We start from the raw sequence: 14,758 nt of genomic DNA on the forward strand, positions 1-14,758 counted from the left end.
GTATGCAAACCCCTGAGGAGGAAATCTGTGTTAGATTGCCAGGCAAACAGAAATCTCTGGTCTTGGTCGAATTCTCAACTGACTCTTGAAAAATAAGACTTTGAACATTTACTCATTCTCAGTAGACTTTGGTGAATCCATTGCAGATTTCCAGTGTGTGAGGTGATTAACTTTTTGCAAGGCTTTAGTTGTTAAATGGGAAAGAGTAACCAACTTGTCAGTGACAACTGTCTTGAGTTTGGCATTTGTGACAATGTCCTGGGATTACCCACAAACGCCTCACCTGCAAACTAGTATTGTGTGGCTTGTGAGCGGTATAGAGCAAAATCGATTACATGTACGTGTTTGTGAGAGTCTCAGCTTTCCATAGCTGGGTCATAGTAGTTCCTAGCTCCAACCATTCAGTCTCTACAGATATTTTTGTTAGAAGGGTTTAAGCCCAACATTCCAAATTTAGGGTTAGTACCAATGCTCCACGTTTTTTCAAAGTTCCAACCCACCTGCTCCTCGTTAGTATAGTGGTGAGTATCCCCGCCTGTCACGCGGGAGGACCGGGATTCAATTCCCCCACGGGAGAAAGTACTGCTCTTTTTTTAGGGTGAACAATGTTGTTGAGCCCACAAAGTGGAACATATTCTTGGAAAAAAGCTTTATGATACAATTTCCTGCCTTTGAGGTAACTCAGCCTTCCAAGGCATTGGTTGTTCAGTGGTAGAATTCTCGCCTGCCACGCGGGAGGCCCGGGTTCGATTCCTGGCCAATGCAGGAAGTTTTGAACATGTCATTTCGACAAGTATGCAAACCCCTGAGGAGGAAATCTGTGTTAGATTGCCAGGCAAACAGAAATCTCTGGTCTTGGTCGAATTCTCAACTGACTCTTGAAAAATAAGACTTTGAACATTTACTCATTCTCAGTAGACTTTGGTGAATCCATTGCAGATTTCCAGTGTGTGAGGTGATTAACTTTTTGCAAGGCTTTAGTTGTTAAATGGGAAAGAGTAACCAACTTGTCAGTGACAACTGTCTTGAGTTTGGCATTTGTGACAATGTCCTGGGATTACCCACAAACGCCTCACCTGCAAACTAGTATTGTGTGGCTTGTGAGCGGTATAGAGCAAAATCGATTACATGTACGTGTTTGTGAGAGTCTCAGCTTTCCATAGCTGGGTCATAGTAGTTCCTAGCTCCAACCATTCAGTCTCTACAGATATTTTTGTTAGAAGGGTTTAAGCCCAACATTCCAAATTTAGGGTTAGTACCAATGCTCCACGTTTTTTCAAAGTTCCAACCCACCTGCTCCTCGTTAGTATAGTGGTGAGTATCCCCGCCTGTCACGCGGGAGACCGGGATTCAATTCCCCCACGGGGAGAAAGTACTGCTCTTTTTTTAGGGTGAACAATGTTGTTGAGCCCACAAAGTGGAACATATTCTTGGAAAAAAAGCTTTATGATACAATTTCCTGCCTTTGAGGTTAACTCAGCCTTCCAAGGCATTGGTTGTTCAGTGGTAGAATTCTCGCCTGCCACGCGGGAGGCCCGGGTTCGATTCCTGGCCAATGCAGGAAGTTTTGAACATGTCATTTCGACAAGTATGCAAAACCCCTGAGGAGGAAATCTGTGTTTAGATTGCCAGGCAAACAGAAATCTCTGGTCTTGGTCGAATTCTCAACTGACTCTTGAAAAATAAGACTTTGAACATTTACTCATTCTCAGTAGACTTTGGTGAATCCATTGCAGATTTCCAGTGTGTGAGGTGATTAACTTTTTGCAAGGCTTTAGTTGTTAAATGGGAAAGAGTAACCAACTTGTCAGGACAACTGTCTTGAGTTTGGCATTGTGACAATGTCCTGGGATTACCCACAAACGCCTCACCTGCAAACTAGTATTGTGTGGCTTGTGAGCGGTATAGAGCAAAATCGATTACATGTACGTGTTTGTGAGAGTCTCAGCTTTCCATAGCTGGGTCATAGTAGTTCCTAGCTCCAACCATTTCAGTCTCTACAGATATTTTTGTTAGAAGGGTTTAAGCCCAACATTCCAAATTTAGGGTTAGTACCAATGCTCCACGTTTTTTCAAAGTTCCACACCACCTGCTCCTCGTTAGTATAGTGGTGAGTATCCCGCCTGTCACGCGGGAGACCGGGATTCAATTCCCCCACGGGGAGAAAGTACTGCTCTTTTTTTTAGGTGTGAACAATGTTGTTGAGCCCACAAAGTGGAACATATTCTTGGAAAAAAGCTTTATGATACAATTTCCTGCCTTTGAGGTTAACTCAGCCTTCCAAGGCATTGGTTGTTCAGTGGTTAGAATTCTCGCCTGCCACGCGGGAGGCCCGGGTTCGATTCCTGGCCAATGCAGGAAGTTTTGAACATGTCATTTCGACAAGTATGCAAACCCCTGAGGAGGAAATCTGTGTTAGATTGCCAGGCAAACAGAAATCTCTGGTCTTGGTCGAATTCTCAACTGACTCTTGAAAAATAAGACTTTGAACAATTTACTCATTCTCAGTAGACTTTGGTGAATCCATTGCAGATTTCCAGTGTGTGAGGTGATTAACTTTTTGCAAGGCTTTAGTGTTAAATGGGAAAGAGTAACCAACTTGTCAGTGACAACTGTCTTGAGTTGGCATTTGTGACAATGTCCTGGGATTACCCACAAACGCCTCACCTGCAAACTAGTATTGTGTGCTTGTGAGCGGTATAGAGCAAAATCGATTACATGTACGTGTTTGTGAGAGTCTCAGCTTTCCATAGCTGGGTCATAGTAGTTCCTAGCTCCAACCATTCAGTCTCTACAGATATTTTTGTTAGAAGGGTTTAAGCCCAACATCCAAATTTAGGGTTAGTACCAATGCTCCACGTTTTTTTCAAAGTTCCAACCCACCTGCTCCTCGTTAGTATAGTGGTGAGTATCCCCGCCTGTCACGCGGGAGACGGGATTCAATTCCCCCACGGGGAGAAGTACTGCTCTTTTTTTAGGGTGAACAATGTTGTTGAGCCACAAAGTGGAACATATTCTTGGAAAAAAAGCTTTATGATACAATTTCCTGCCTTGAGGTTAACTCAGCCTTCCAAGGCATTGGTTGTTCAGTGGTAGAATTCTCGCCTGCCACGCGGGAGGCCCGGGTTCGATTCCTGGCCAATGCAGGAAGTTTTTGAACATGTCATTTCGACAAGTATGCAAACCCCTGAGGAGGAAATCTGTGTTAGATTGCCAGGCAACAGAAATCTCTGGTCTTGGTCGAATTCTCAACTGACTCTTGAAAAATAAGACTTTGAACATTTACTCATTCTCAGTAGACTTTGGTGAATCCATTGCAGATTTCCAGTGTGTGAGGTGATTAACTTTTTGCAAGGCTTTAGTTGTTAAATGGAAAGAGTAACCAACTTGTCAGTGACAACTGTCTTGAGTTTGGCATTTGTGACAATGTCCTGGGATTACCCACAAACGCCCTCACCTGCAAACTAGTATTGTGTGGCTTGTGAGCGGTATAGAGCAAAATCGATTACATGTACGTGTTTGTGAGAGTCTCAGCTTTCCATAGCTGGGTCATAGTAGTTCCTAGCTCCAACCATTCAGTCTCTACAGATATTTTTGTTAGAAGGGTTTAAGCCAACATTCCAAATTTAGGGTTAGTACCCAATGCTCCACGTTTTTTCAAAGTTCCAACCCACCTGCTCCTCGTTAGTATAGTGGTGAGTATCCCCGCCTGTCACGCGGGAGACCGGGATCAATTCCCCCACGGGGAGAAAGTACTGCTCTTTTTTTAGGGTGAACAATGTTGTTGAGCCACAAAGTGGAACATATTCTTGGAAAAAAAGCTTATGATACAATTTCCTGCCTTTGAGGTTAACTCAGCCTTCCAAGGCATTGGTTGTTCAGTGGTAGAATTCTCGCCTGCCACGCGGGAGGCCCGGGTTCGATTCCTGGCCAATGCAGGAAGTTTTGAACATGTCATTTCGACAAGTATGCAAACCCCTGAGGAGGAAATCTGTGTTAGATTGCCAGGCAAACAGAAAATCTCTGGTCTTGGTCGAATTCTCAACTGACTCTTGAAAAATAAGACTTTGAACATTTACTCATTCTCAGTAGACTTTGGTGAATCCATTGCAGATTTCCAGTGTGTGAGGTGATTAACTTTTTGCAAGGCTTTAGTTGTTAAATGGGAAAGAGTAACCAACTTGTCAGTGACAACTGTCTTGAGTTTGGCATTTGTGACAATGTCCTGGGATTACCCACAAACGCCTCACCTGCAAACTAGTATTGTGTGGCTTGTGAGCGGTATAGAGCAAAATCGATTACATGTACGTGTTTGTGAGAGTCTCAGCTTTCCATAGCTGGGTCATAGTAGTTCCTAGCTCCAACCATTCAGTCTCTACAGATATTTTTGTTTAGAAGGGTTTAAGCCCAACATTCCAAATTTAGGGTTAGTACCAATGCTCCACGTTTTTTCAAAGTTCCAACCCACCTGCTCCTCGTTAGTATAGTGGTGAGTATCCCCGCCTGTCACGCGGGAGAGACCGGGATTCAATTCCCCCACGGGGAGAAAGTACTGCTCTTTTTTTAGGGTGAACAATGTTGTTGAGCCCACAAAGTGGAACATATTCTTGGAAAAAAAGCTTTATGATACAATTTCCTGCCTTTGAGGTTAACTCAGCCTTCCAAGGCATTGGTTGTTCAGTGGTAGAATTCTCGCCTGCCACGCGGGAGGCCCGGGTTCGATTCCTGGCCAATGCAGGAAGTTTTGAACATGTCATTTCGACAAGTATGCAAACCCCTGAGGAGGAAATCTGTGTTAGATTGCCAGGCAAACAGAAATCTCTGGTCTTGGTCGAATTCTCAACTGACTCTTGAAAATAAGACTTTGAACATTTACTCATTCTCAGTAGACTTTGGTGAATCCATTGCAGATTTCCAGTGTGTGAGGTGATTAACTTTTGCAAGGCTTTAGTTGTTAAATGGGAAAGAGTAACCAACTTGTCAGTGACAACTGTCTTGAGTTTGGCATTTGTGACAATGTCCTGGGATTACCCACAAACGCCTCACCTGCAAACTAGTATTGTGTGGCTTGTGAGCGGTATAGAGCAAAATCGATTACATGTACGTGTTTGTGAGAGTCTCAGCTTTCCATAGCTGGGTCATAGTAGTTCCTAGCTCCAACCATTCAGTCTCTACAGATATTTTTGTTAGAAGGGTTTAAGCCCAACATTCCAAATTTAGGGTTAGTACCAATGCTCCACGTTTTTTCAAAGTTCCAACCCACCTGCTCCTCGTTAGTATAGTGGTGAGTATCCCCGCCTGTCACGCGGGAGACCGGGGTTCAATTCCCCGACGGGGAGAAAGTACTGCTCTTTTTTTAGGGTGAACAATGTTGCTGAGCCCACAAAGTGGAACATATTCTTGGAAAAAAAGCTTTATGATACAATTTCCTGCCTTTGAGGTTAACTCAGCCTTCCAAGGCATTGGTTGTTCAGTGGTAGAATTCTCGCCTGCCACGCGGGAGGCCCGGGTTCGATTCCCGGCCAATGCAGGAAGTTTTGAACATGTCATTTCGACAAGTATGCAAACCCCTGAGGAGGAAATCTGTGTTAGATTGCCAGGCAAACAGAAATCTCTGGTCTTGGTCGAATTCTCAACTGACTCTTGAAAAATAAGACTTTGAACATTTACTCATTCTCAGTAGACTTTGGTGAATCCATTGCAGATTTCCAGTGTGTGAGGTGATTAACTTTTTGCAAGGCTTTAGTTGTTAAATGGGAAAGAGTAACCAACTTGTCAGTGACAACTGTCTTGAGTTTGGCATTTGTGACAATGTCCTGGGATTACCCACAAACGCCTCACCTGCAAACTAGTATTGTGTGGCTTGTGAGCGGTATAGAGCAAAATCGATTACATGTACGTGTTTGTGAGAGTCTCAGCTTTCCATAGCTGGGTCATAGTAGTTCCTAGCTCCAACCATTCAGTCTCTACAGATATTTTTGTTAGAAGGGTTTAAGCCCAACATTCCAAATTTAGGGTTAGTACCAATGCTCCACGTTTTTTCAAAGTTCCAACCCACCTGCTCCTCGTTAGTATAGTGGTGAGTATCCCCGCCTGTCACGCGGGAGACCGGGGTTCAATTCCCCGACGGGGAGAAAGTACTGCTCTTTTTTTAGGGTGAACAATGTTGTTGAGCCCACAAAGTGGAACATATTCTTGGAAAAAAAGCTTTATGATACAATTTCCTGCCTTTGAGGTTAACTCAGCCTTCCAAGGCATTGGTTGTTCAGTGGTAGAATTCTCGCCTGCCACGCGGGAGGCCCGGGTTCGATTCCCGGCCAATGCAGGAAGTTTTGAACATGTCATTTCGACAAGTATGCAAACCCCTGAGGAGGAAATCTGTGTTAGATTGCCAGGCAAACAGAAATCTCTGGTCTTGGTCGAATTCTCAACTGACTCTTGAAAAATAAGACTTTGAACATTTACTCATTCTCAGTAGACTTTGGTGAATCCATTGCAGATTTCCAGTGTGTGAGGTGATTAACTTTTTGCAAGGCTTTAGTTGTTAAATGGGAAAGAGTAACCAACTTGTCAGTGACAACTGTCTTGAGTTTGGCATTTGTGACAATGTCCTGGGATTACCCACAAACGCCTCACCTGCAAACTAGTATTGTGTGGCTTGTGAGCGGTATAGAGCAAAATCGATTACATGTACGTGTTTGTGAGAGTCTCAGCTTTCCATAGCTGGGTCATAGTAGTTCCTAGCTCCAACCATTCAGTCTCTACAGATATTTTTGTTAGAAGGGTTTAAGCCCAACATTCCAAATTTAGGGTTAGTACCAATGCTCCACGTTTTTTCAAAGTTCCAACCCACCTGCTCCTCGTTAGTATAGTGGTGAGTATCCCCGCCTGTCACGCGGGAGACCGGGGTTCAATTCCCCGACGGGGAGAAAGTACTGCTCTTTTTTTAGGGTGAACAATGTTGCTGAGCCCACAAAGTGGAACATATTCTTGGAAAAAAAGCTTTATGATACAATTTCCTGCCTTTGAGGTTAACTCAGCCTTCCAAGGCATTGGTTGTTCAGTGGTAGAATTCTCGCCTGCCACGCGGGAGGCCCGGGTTCGATTCCCGGCCAATGCAGGAAGTTTTGAACATGTCATTTCGACAAGTATGCAAACCCCTGAGGAGGAAATCTGTGTTAGATTGCCAGGCAAACAGAAATCTCTGGTCTTGGTCGAATTCTCAACTGACTCTTGAAAAATAAGACTTTGAACATTTACTCATTCTCAGTAGACTTTGGTGAATCCATTGCAGATTTCCAGTGTGTGAGGTGATTAACTTTTTGCAAGGCTTTAGTTGTTAAATGGGAAAGAGTAACCAACTTGTCAGTGACAACTGTCTTGAGTTTGGCATTTGTGACAATGTCCTGGGATTACCCACAAACGCCTCACCTGCAAACTAGTATTGTGTGGCTTGTGAGCGGTATAGAGCAAAATCGATTACATGTACGTGTTTGTGAGAGTCTCAGCTTTCCATAGCTGGGTCATAGTAGTTCCTAGCTCCAACCATTCAGTCTCTACAGATATTTTTGTTAGAAGGGTTTAAGCCCAACATTCCAAATTTAGGGTTAGTACCAATGCTCCACGTTTTTTCAAAGTTCCAACCCACCTGCTCCTCGTTAGTATAGTGGTGAGTATCCCCGCCTGTCACGCGGGAGACCGGGGTTCAATTCCCCGACGGGGAGAAAGTACTGCTCTTTTTTTAGGGTGAACAATGTTGCTGAGCCCACAAAGTGGAACATATTCTTGGAAAAAAAGCTTTATGATACAATTTCCTGCCTTTGAGGTTAACTCAGCCTTCCAAGGCATTGGTTGTTCAGTGGTAGAATTCTCGCCTGCCACGCGGGAGGCCCGGGTTCGATTCCCGGCCAATGCAGGAAGTTTTGAACATGTCATTTCGACAAGTATGCAAACCCCTGAGGAGGAAATCTGTGTTAGATTGCCAGGCAAACAGAAATCTCTGGTCTTGGTCGAATTCTCAACTGACTCTTGAAAAATAAGACTTTGAACATTTACTCATTCTCAGTAGACTTTGGTGAATCCATTGCAGATTTCCAGTGTGTGAGGTGATTAACTTTTTGCAAGGCTTTAGTTGTTAAATGGGAAAGAGTAACCAACTTGTCAGTGACAACTGTCTTGAGTTTGGCATTTGTGACAATGTCCTGGGATTACCCACAAACGCCTCACCTGCAAACTAGTATTGTGTGGCTTGTGAGCGGTATAGAGCAAAATCGATTACATGTACGTGTTTGTGAGAGTCTCAGCTTTCCATAGCTGGGTCATAGTAGTTCCTAGCTCCAACCATTCAGTCTCTACAGATATTTTTGTTAGAAGGGTTTAAGCCCAACATTCCAAATTTAGGGTTAGTACCAATGCTCCACGTTTTTTCAAAGTTCCAACCCACCTGCTCCTCGTTAGTATAGTGGTGAGTATCCCCGCCTGTCACGCGGGAGACCGGGGTTCAATTCCCCGACGGGGAGAAAGTACTGCTCTTTTTTTAGGGTGAACAATGTTGTTGAGCCCACAAAGTGGAACATATTCTTGGAAAAAAAGCTTTATGATACAATTTCCTGCCTTTGAGGTTAACTCAGCCTTCCAAGGCATTGGTTGTTCAGTGGTAGAATTCTCGCCTGCCACGCGGGAGGCCCGGGTTCGATTCCCGGCCAATGCAGGAAGTTTTGAACATGTCATTTCGACAAGTATGCAAACCCCTGAGGAGGAAATCTGTGTTAGATTGCCAGGCAAACAGAAATCTCTGGTCTTGGTCGAATTCTCAACTGACTCTTGAAAAATAAGACTTTGAACATTTACTCATTCTCAGTAGACTTTGGTGAATCCATTGCAGATTTCCAGTGTGTGAGGTGATTAACTTTTTGCAAGGCTTTAGTTGTTAAATGGGAAAGAGTAACCAACTTGTCAGTGACAACTGTCTTGAGTTTGGCATTTGTGACAATGTCCTGGGATTACCCACAAACGCCTCACCTGCAAACTAGTATTGTGTGGCTTGTGAGCGGTATAGAGCAAAATCGATTACATGTACGTGTTTGTGAGAGTCTCAGCTTTCCATAGCTGGGTCATAGTAGTTCCTAGCTCCAACCATTCAGTCTCTACAGATATTTTTGTTAGAAGGGTTTAAGCCCAACATTCCAAATTTAGGGTTAGTACCAATGCTCCACGTTTTTTCAAAGTTCCAACCCACCTGCTCCTCGTTAGTATAGTGGTGAGTATCCCCGCCTGTCACGCGGGAGACCGGGGTTCAATTCCCCGACGGGGAGAAAGTACTGCTCTTTTTTTAGGGTGAACAATGTTGCTGAGCCCACAAAGTGGAACATATTCTTGGAAAAAAAGCTTTATGATACAATTTCCTGCCTTTGAGGTTAACTCAGCCTTCCAAGGCATTGGTTGTTCAGTGGTAGAATTCTCGCCTGCCACGCGGGAGGCCCGGGTTCGATTCCCGGCCAATGCAGGAAGTTTTGAACATGTCATTTCGACAAGTATGCAAACCCCTGAGGAGGAAATCTGTGTTAGATTGCCAGGCAAACAGAAATCTCTGGTCTTGGTCGAATTCTCAACTGACTCTTGAAAAATAAGACTTTGAACATTTACTCATTCTCAGTAGACTTTGGTGAATCCATTGCAGATTTCCAGTGTGTGAGGTGATTAACTTTTTGCAAGGCTTTAGTTGTTAAATGGGAAAGAGTAACCAACTTGTCAGTGACAACTGTCTTGAGTTTGGCATTTGTGACAATGTCCTGGGATTACCCACAAACGCCTCACCTGCAAACTAGTATTGTGTGGCTTGTGAGCGGTATAGAGCAAAATCGATTACATGTACGTGTTTGTGAGAGTCTCAGCTTTCCATAGCTGGGTCATAGTAGTTCCTAGCTCCAACCATTCAGTCTCTACAGATATTTTTGTTAGAAGGGTTTAAGCCCAACATTCCAAATTTAGGGTTAGTACCAATGCTCCACGTTTTTTCAAAGTTCCAACCCACCTGCTCCTCGTTAGTATAGTGGTGAGTATCCCCGCCTGTCACGCGGGAGACCGGGGTTCAATTCCCCGACGGGGAGAAAGTACTGCTCTTTTTTTAGGGTGAACAATGTTGCTGAGCCCACAAAGTGGAACATATTCTTGGAAAAAAAGCTTTATGATACAATTTCCTGCCTTTGAGGTTAACTCAGCCTTCCAAGGCATTGGTTGTTCAGTGGTAGAATTCTCGCCTGCCACGCGGGAGGCCCGGGTTCGATTCCCGGCCAATGCAGGAAGTTTTGAACATGTCATTTCGACAAGTATGCAAACCCCTGAGGAGGAAATCTGTGTTAGATTGCCAGGCAAACAGAAATCTCTGGTCTTGGTCGAATTCTCAACTGACTCTTGAAAAATAAGACTTTGAACATTTACTCATTCTCAGTAGACTTTGGTGAATCCATTGCAGATTTCCAGTGTGTGAGGTGATTAACTTTTTGCAAGGCTTTAGTTGTTAAATGGGAAAGAGTAACCAACTTGTCAGTGACAACTGTCTTGAGTTTGGCATTTGTGACAATGTCCTGGGATTACCCACAAACGCCTCACCTGCAAACTAGTATTGTGTGGCTTGTGAGCGGTATAGAGCAAAATCGATTACATGTACGTGTTTGTGAGAGTCTCAGCTTTCCATAGCTGGGTCATAGTAGTTCCTAGCTCCAACCATTCAGTCTCTACAGATATTTTTGTTAGAAGGGTTTAAGCCCAACATTCCAAATTTAGGGTTAGTACCAATGCTCCACGTTTTTTCAAAGTTCCAACCCACCTGCTCCTCGTTAGTATAGTGGTGAGTATCCCCGCCTGTCACGCGGGAGACCGGGGTTCAATTCCCCGACGGGGAGAAAGTACTGCTCTTTTTTTAGGGTGAACAATGTTGTTGAGCCCACAAAGTGGAACATATTCTTGGAAAAAAAGCTTTATGATACAATTTCCTGCCTTTGAGGTTAACTCAGCCTTCCAAGGCATTGGTTGTTCAGTGGTAGAATTCTCGCCTGCCACGCGGGAGGCCCGGGTTCGATTCCCGGCCAATGCAGGAAGTTTTGAACATGTCATTTCGACAAGTATGCAAACCCCTGAGGAGGAAATCTGTGTTAGATTGCCAGGCAAACAGAAATCTCTGGTCTTGGTCGAATTCTCAACTGACTCTTGAAAAATAAGACTTTGAACATTTACTCATTCTCAGTAGACTTTGGTGAATCCATTGCAGATTTCCAGTGTGTGAGGTGATTAACTTTTTGCAAGGCTTTAGTTGTTAAATGGGAAAGAGTAACCAACTTGTCAGTGACAACTGTCTTGAGTTTGGCATTTGTGACAATGTCCTGGGATTACCCACAAACGCCTCACCTGCAAACTAGTATTGTGTGGCTTGTGAGCGGTATAGAGCAAAATCGATTACATGTACGTGTTTGTGAGAGTCTCAGCTTTCCATAGCTGGGTCATAGTAGTTCCTAGCTCCAACCATTCAGTCTCTACAGATATTTTTGTTAGAAGGGTTTAAGCCCAACATTCCAAATTTAGGGTTAGTACCAATGCTCCACGTTTTTTCAAAGTTCCAACCCAGCCCTGCAGAAGTTTTGAACATGTCAATTTCGACTCAAAGTTGCAAGAATTCTCGCCTGCCACGCGGGAGGAAATGCAGGAAGTTTTGAACATGTCATTTCGACAAGTATGCAAACCCCTGAGGCAGAACAAACAAAATCTCTGGTCTTGGTCGAATTCTCAACTGACTCTTGAAAAATAAGACTTTGAACATTTACTCATTCTCAGTAGACTTTGGTGAATCCATTGCAGATTTCCAGTGTGTGAGGTGATTAACTTTTTGCAAGGCTTTAGTTGTTAAATGGGAAAGAGTAACCAACTTGTCAGTGACAACTGTCTTGAGTTTGGCATTTGTGACAATGTCCTGGGATTACCCACAAACGCCTCACCTGCAAACTAGTATTGTGTGGCTTGTGAGCGGTATAGAGCAAAATCGATTACATGTACGTGTTTGTGAGAGTCTCAGCTTTCCATAGCTGGGTCATAGTAGTTCCTAGCTCCAACCATTCAGTCTCTACAGATATTTTTGTTAGAAGGGTTTAAGCCCAACATTCCAAATTTAGGGTTAGTACCAATGCTCCACGTTTTTTCAAAGTTCCAACCCACCTGCTCCTCGTTAGTATAGTGGTGAGTATCCCCGCCTGTCACGCGGGAGACCGGGGTTCAATTCCCCGACGGGGAGAAAGTACTGCTCTTTTTTTAGGGTGAACAATGTTGCTGAGCCCACAAAGTGGAACATATTCTTGGAAAAAAAGCTTTATGATACAATTTCCTGCCTTTGAGGTTAACTCAGCCTTCCAAGGCATTGGTTGTTCAGTGGTAGAATTCTCGCCTGCCACGCGGGAGGCCCGGGTTCGATTCCCGGCCAATGCAGGAAGTTTTGAACATGTCATTTCGACAAGTATGCAAACCCCTGAGGAGGAAATCTGTGTTAGATTGCCAGGCAAACAGAAATCTCTGGTCTTGGTCGAATTCTCAACTGACTCTTGAAAAATAAGACTTTGAACATTTACTCATTCTCAGTAGACTTTGGTGAATCCATTGCAGATTTCCAGTGTGTGAGGTGATTAACTTTTTGCAAGGCTTTAGTTGTTAAATGGGAAAGAGTAACCAACTTGTCAGTGACAACTGTCTTGAGTTTGGCATTTGTGACAATGTCCTGGGATTACCCACAAACGCCTCACCTGCAAACTAGTATTGTGTGGCTTGTGAGCGGTATAGAGCAAAATCGATTACATGTACGTGTTTGTGAGAGTCTCAGCTTTCCATAGCTGGGTCATAGTAGTTCCTAGCTCCAACCATTCAGTCTCTACAGATATTTTTGTTAGAAGGGTTTAAGCCCAACATTCCAAATTTAGGGTTAGTACCAATGCTCCACGTTTTTTCAAAGTTCCAACCCACCTGCTCCTCGTTAGTATAGTGGTGAGTATCCCCGCCTGTCACGCGGGAGACCGGGGTTCAATTCCCCGACGGGGAGAAAGTACTGCTCTTTTTTTAGGGTGAACAATGTTGCTGAGCCCACAAAGTGGAACATATTCTTGGAAAAAAAGCTTTATGATACAATTTCCTGCCTTTGAGGTTAACTCAGCCTTCCAAGGCATTGGTTGTTCAGTGGTAGAATTCTCGCCTGCCACGCGGGAGGCCCGGGTTCGATTCCCGGCCAATGCAGGAAGTTTTGAACATGTCATTTCGACAAGTATGCAAACCCCTGAGGAGGAAATCTGTGTTAGATTGCCAGGCAAACAGAAATCTCTGGTCTTGGTCGAATTCTCAACTGACTCTTGAAAAATAAGACTTTGAACATTTACTCATTCTCAGTAGACTTTGGTGAATCCATTGCAGATTTCCAGTGTGTGAGGTGATTAACTTTTTGCAAGGCTTTAGTTGTTAAATGGGAAAGAGTAACCAACTTGTCAGTGACAACTGTCTTGAGTTTGGCATTTGTGACAATGTCCTGGGATTACCCACAAACGCCTCACCTGCAAACTAGTATTGTGTGGCTTGTGAGCGGTATAGAGCAAAATCGATTACATGTACGTGTTTGTGAGAGTCTCAGCTTTCCATAGCTGGGTCATAGTAGTTCCTAGCTCCAACCATTCAGTCTCTACAGATATTTTTGTTAGAAGGGTTTAAGCCCAACATTCCAAATTTAGGGTTAGTACCAATGCTCCACGTTTTTTCAAAGTTCCAACCCACCTGCTCCTCGTTAGTATAGTGGTGAGTATCCCCGCCTGTCACGCGGGAGACCGGGGTTCAATTCCCCGACGGGGAGAAAGTACTGCTCTTTTTTTAGGGTGAACAATGTTGCTGAGCCCACAAAGTGGAACATATTCTTGGAAAAAAAGCTTTATGATACAATTTCCTGCCTTTGAGGTTAACTCAGCCTTCCAAGGCATTGGTTGTTCAGTGGTAGAATTCTCGCCTGCCACGCGGGAGGCCCGGGTTCGATTCCCGGCCAATGCAGGAAGTTTTGAACATGTCATTTCGACAAGTATGCAAACCCCTGAGGAGGAAATCTGTGTTAGATTGCCAGGCAAACAGAAATCTCTGGTCTTGGTCGAATTCTCAACTGACTCTTGAAAAATAAGACTTTGAACATTTACTCATTCTCAGTAGACTTTGGTGAATCCATTGCAGATTTCCAGTGTGTGAGGTGATTAACTTTTTGCAAGGCTTTAGTTGTTAAATGGGAAAGAGTAACCAACTTGTCAGTGACAACTGTCTTGAGTTTGGCATTTGTGACAATGTCCTGGGATTACCCACAAACGCCTCACCTGCAAACTAGTATTGTGTGGCTTGTGAGCGGTATAGAGCAAAATCGATTACATGTACGTGTTTGTGAGAGTCTCAGCTTTCCATAGCTGGGTCATAGTAGTTCCTAGCTCCAACCATTCAGTCTCTACAGATATTTTTGTTAGAAGGGTTTAAGCCCAACATTCCAAATTTAGGGTTAGTACCAATGCTCCACGTTTTTTCAAAGTTCCAACCCACCTGCTCCTCGTTAGTATAGTGGTGAGTATCCCCGCCTGTCACGCGGGAGACCGGGGTTCAATTCCCCGACGGGGAGAAAGTACTGCTCTTTTTTTAGGGTGAACAATGTTGCTGAGCCCACAAAGTGGAACATATTCTTGGAAAAAAAGCTTTATGATACAATTTC

At 43.9% G+C, this 14,758-nt stretch overlaps 23 non-coding genes across 23 annotated transcripts; all 23 read left to right on the top strand.

Moving 5' to 3' along the window:
• The first annotated feature begins 5,267 nt into the window (after positions 1–5,267).
• trnad-guc lies at positions 5,268–5,339 on the top strand. Its single transcript has one exon. It is a non-coding gene; the product is annotated as a tRNA-Asp (tRNA).
• Positions 5,340–5,459: 120 nt separating this feature from the next.
• On the top strand, positions 5,460–5,530 carry trnag-gcc. The gene has a single exon. It is a non-coding gene; the product is annotated as a tRNA-Gly (tRNA).
• A 532-nt stretch (positions 5,531–6,062) lies between these two features.
• On the top strand, positions 6,063–6,134 carry trnad-guc. The gene has a single exon. It is a non-coding gene; the product is annotated as a tRNA-Asp (tRNA).
• A 120-nt stretch (positions 6,135–6,254) lies between these two features.
• Positions 6,255–6,325, top strand: trnag-gcc. The gene has a single exon. It is a non-coding gene; the product is annotated as a tRNA-Gly (tRNA).
• A 532-nt stretch (positions 6,326–6,857) lies between these two features.
• Positions 6,858–6,929, top strand: trnad-guc. The gene has a single exon. It is a non-coding gene; the product is annotated as a tRNA-Asp (tRNA).
• Positions 6,930–7,049: 120 nt separating this feature from the next.
• Positions 7,050–7,120, top strand: trnag-gcc. Its single transcript has one exon. It is a non-coding gene; the product is annotated as a tRNA-Gly (tRNA).
• Positions 7,121–7,652: 532 nt separating this feature from the next.
• trnad-guc lies at positions 7,653–7,724 on the top strand. The gene has a single exon. It is a non-coding gene; the product is annotated as a tRNA-Asp (tRNA).
• A 120-nt stretch (positions 7,725–7,844) lies between these two features.
• Positions 7,845–7,915, top strand: trnag-gcc. Its single transcript has one exon. It is a non-coding gene; the product is annotated as a tRNA-Gly (tRNA).
• Positions 7,916–8,447: 532 nt separating this feature from the next.
• Positions 8,448–8,519, top strand: trnad-guc. The gene has a single exon. It is a non-coding gene; the product is annotated as a tRNA-Asp (tRNA).
• A 120-nt stretch (positions 8,520–8,639) lies between these two features.
• Positions 8,640–8,710, top strand: trnag-gcc. The gene has a single exon. It is a non-coding gene; the product is annotated as a tRNA-Gly (tRNA).
• Positions 8,711–9,242: 532 nt separating this feature from the next.
• trnad-guc lies at positions 9,243–9,314 on the top strand. Its single transcript has one exon. It is a non-coding gene; the product is annotated as a tRNA-Asp (tRNA).
• Positions 9,315–9,434: 120 nt separating this feature from the next.
• Positions 9,435–9,505, top strand: trnag-gcc. Its single transcript has one exon. It is a non-coding gene; the product is annotated as a tRNA-Gly (tRNA).
• Positions 9,506–10,037: 532 nt separating this feature from the next.
• Positions 10,038–10,109, top strand: trnad-guc. Its single transcript has one exon. It is a non-coding gene; the product is annotated as a tRNA-Asp (tRNA).
• A 120-nt stretch (positions 10,110–10,229) lies between these two features.
• On the top strand, positions 10,230–10,300 carry trnag-gcc. Its single transcript has one exon. It is a non-coding gene; the product is annotated as a tRNA-Gly (tRNA).
• Positions 10,301–10,832: 532 nt separating this feature from the next.
• On the top strand, positions 10,833–10,904 carry trnad-guc. Its single transcript has one exon. It is a non-coding gene; the product is annotated as a tRNA-Asp (tRNA).
• Positions 10,905–11,024: 120 nt separating this feature from the next.
• trnag-gcc lies at positions 11,025–11,095 on the top strand. Its single transcript has one exon. It is a non-coding gene; the product is annotated as a tRNA-Gly (tRNA).
• Positions 11,096–12,211: 1,116 nt separating this feature from the next.
• Positions 12,212–12,283, top strand: trnad-guc. Its single transcript has one exon. It is a non-coding gene; the product is annotated as a tRNA-Asp (tRNA).
• A 120-nt stretch (positions 12,284–12,403) lies between these two features.
• trnag-gcc lies at positions 12,404–12,474 on the top strand. The gene has a single exon. It is a non-coding gene; the product is annotated as a tRNA-Gly (tRNA).
• Positions 12,475–13,006: 532 nt separating this feature from the next.
• Positions 13,007–13,078, top strand: trnad-guc. The gene has a single exon. It is a non-coding gene; the product is annotated as a tRNA-Asp (tRNA).
• A 120-nt stretch (positions 13,079–13,198) lies between these two features.
• On the top strand, positions 13,199–13,269 carry trnag-gcc. Its single transcript has one exon. It is a non-coding gene; the product is annotated as a tRNA-Gly (tRNA).
• Positions 13,270–13,801: 532 nt separating this feature from the next.
• trnad-guc lies at positions 13,802–13,873 on the top strand. The gene has a single exon. It is a non-coding gene; the product is annotated as a tRNA-Asp (tRNA).
• A 120-nt stretch (positions 13,874–13,993) lies between these two features.
• trnag-gcc lies at positions 13,994–14,064 on the top strand. The gene has a single exon. It is a non-coding gene; the product is annotated as a tRNA-Gly (tRNA).
• A 532-nt stretch (positions 14,065–14,596) lies between these two features.
• On the top strand, positions 14,597–14,668 carry trnad-guc. The gene has a single exon. It is a non-coding gene; the product is annotated as a tRNA-Asp (tRNA).
• Positions 14,669–14,758: the final 90 nt, after the last annotated feature.

The sequence above is a fragment of the Oncorhynchus mykiss genome, unplaced genomic scaffold (assembly GCF_013265735.2).
Source record: "Oncorhynchus mykiss isolate Arlee unplaced genomic scaffold, USDA_OmykA_1.1 un_scaffold_413, whole genome shotgun sequence".
In the NCBI taxonomy this organism is placed as follows: domain Eukaryota; kingdom Metazoa; phylum Chordata; class Actinopteri; order Salmoniformes; family Salmonidae; genus Oncorhynchus; species Oncorhynchus mykiss.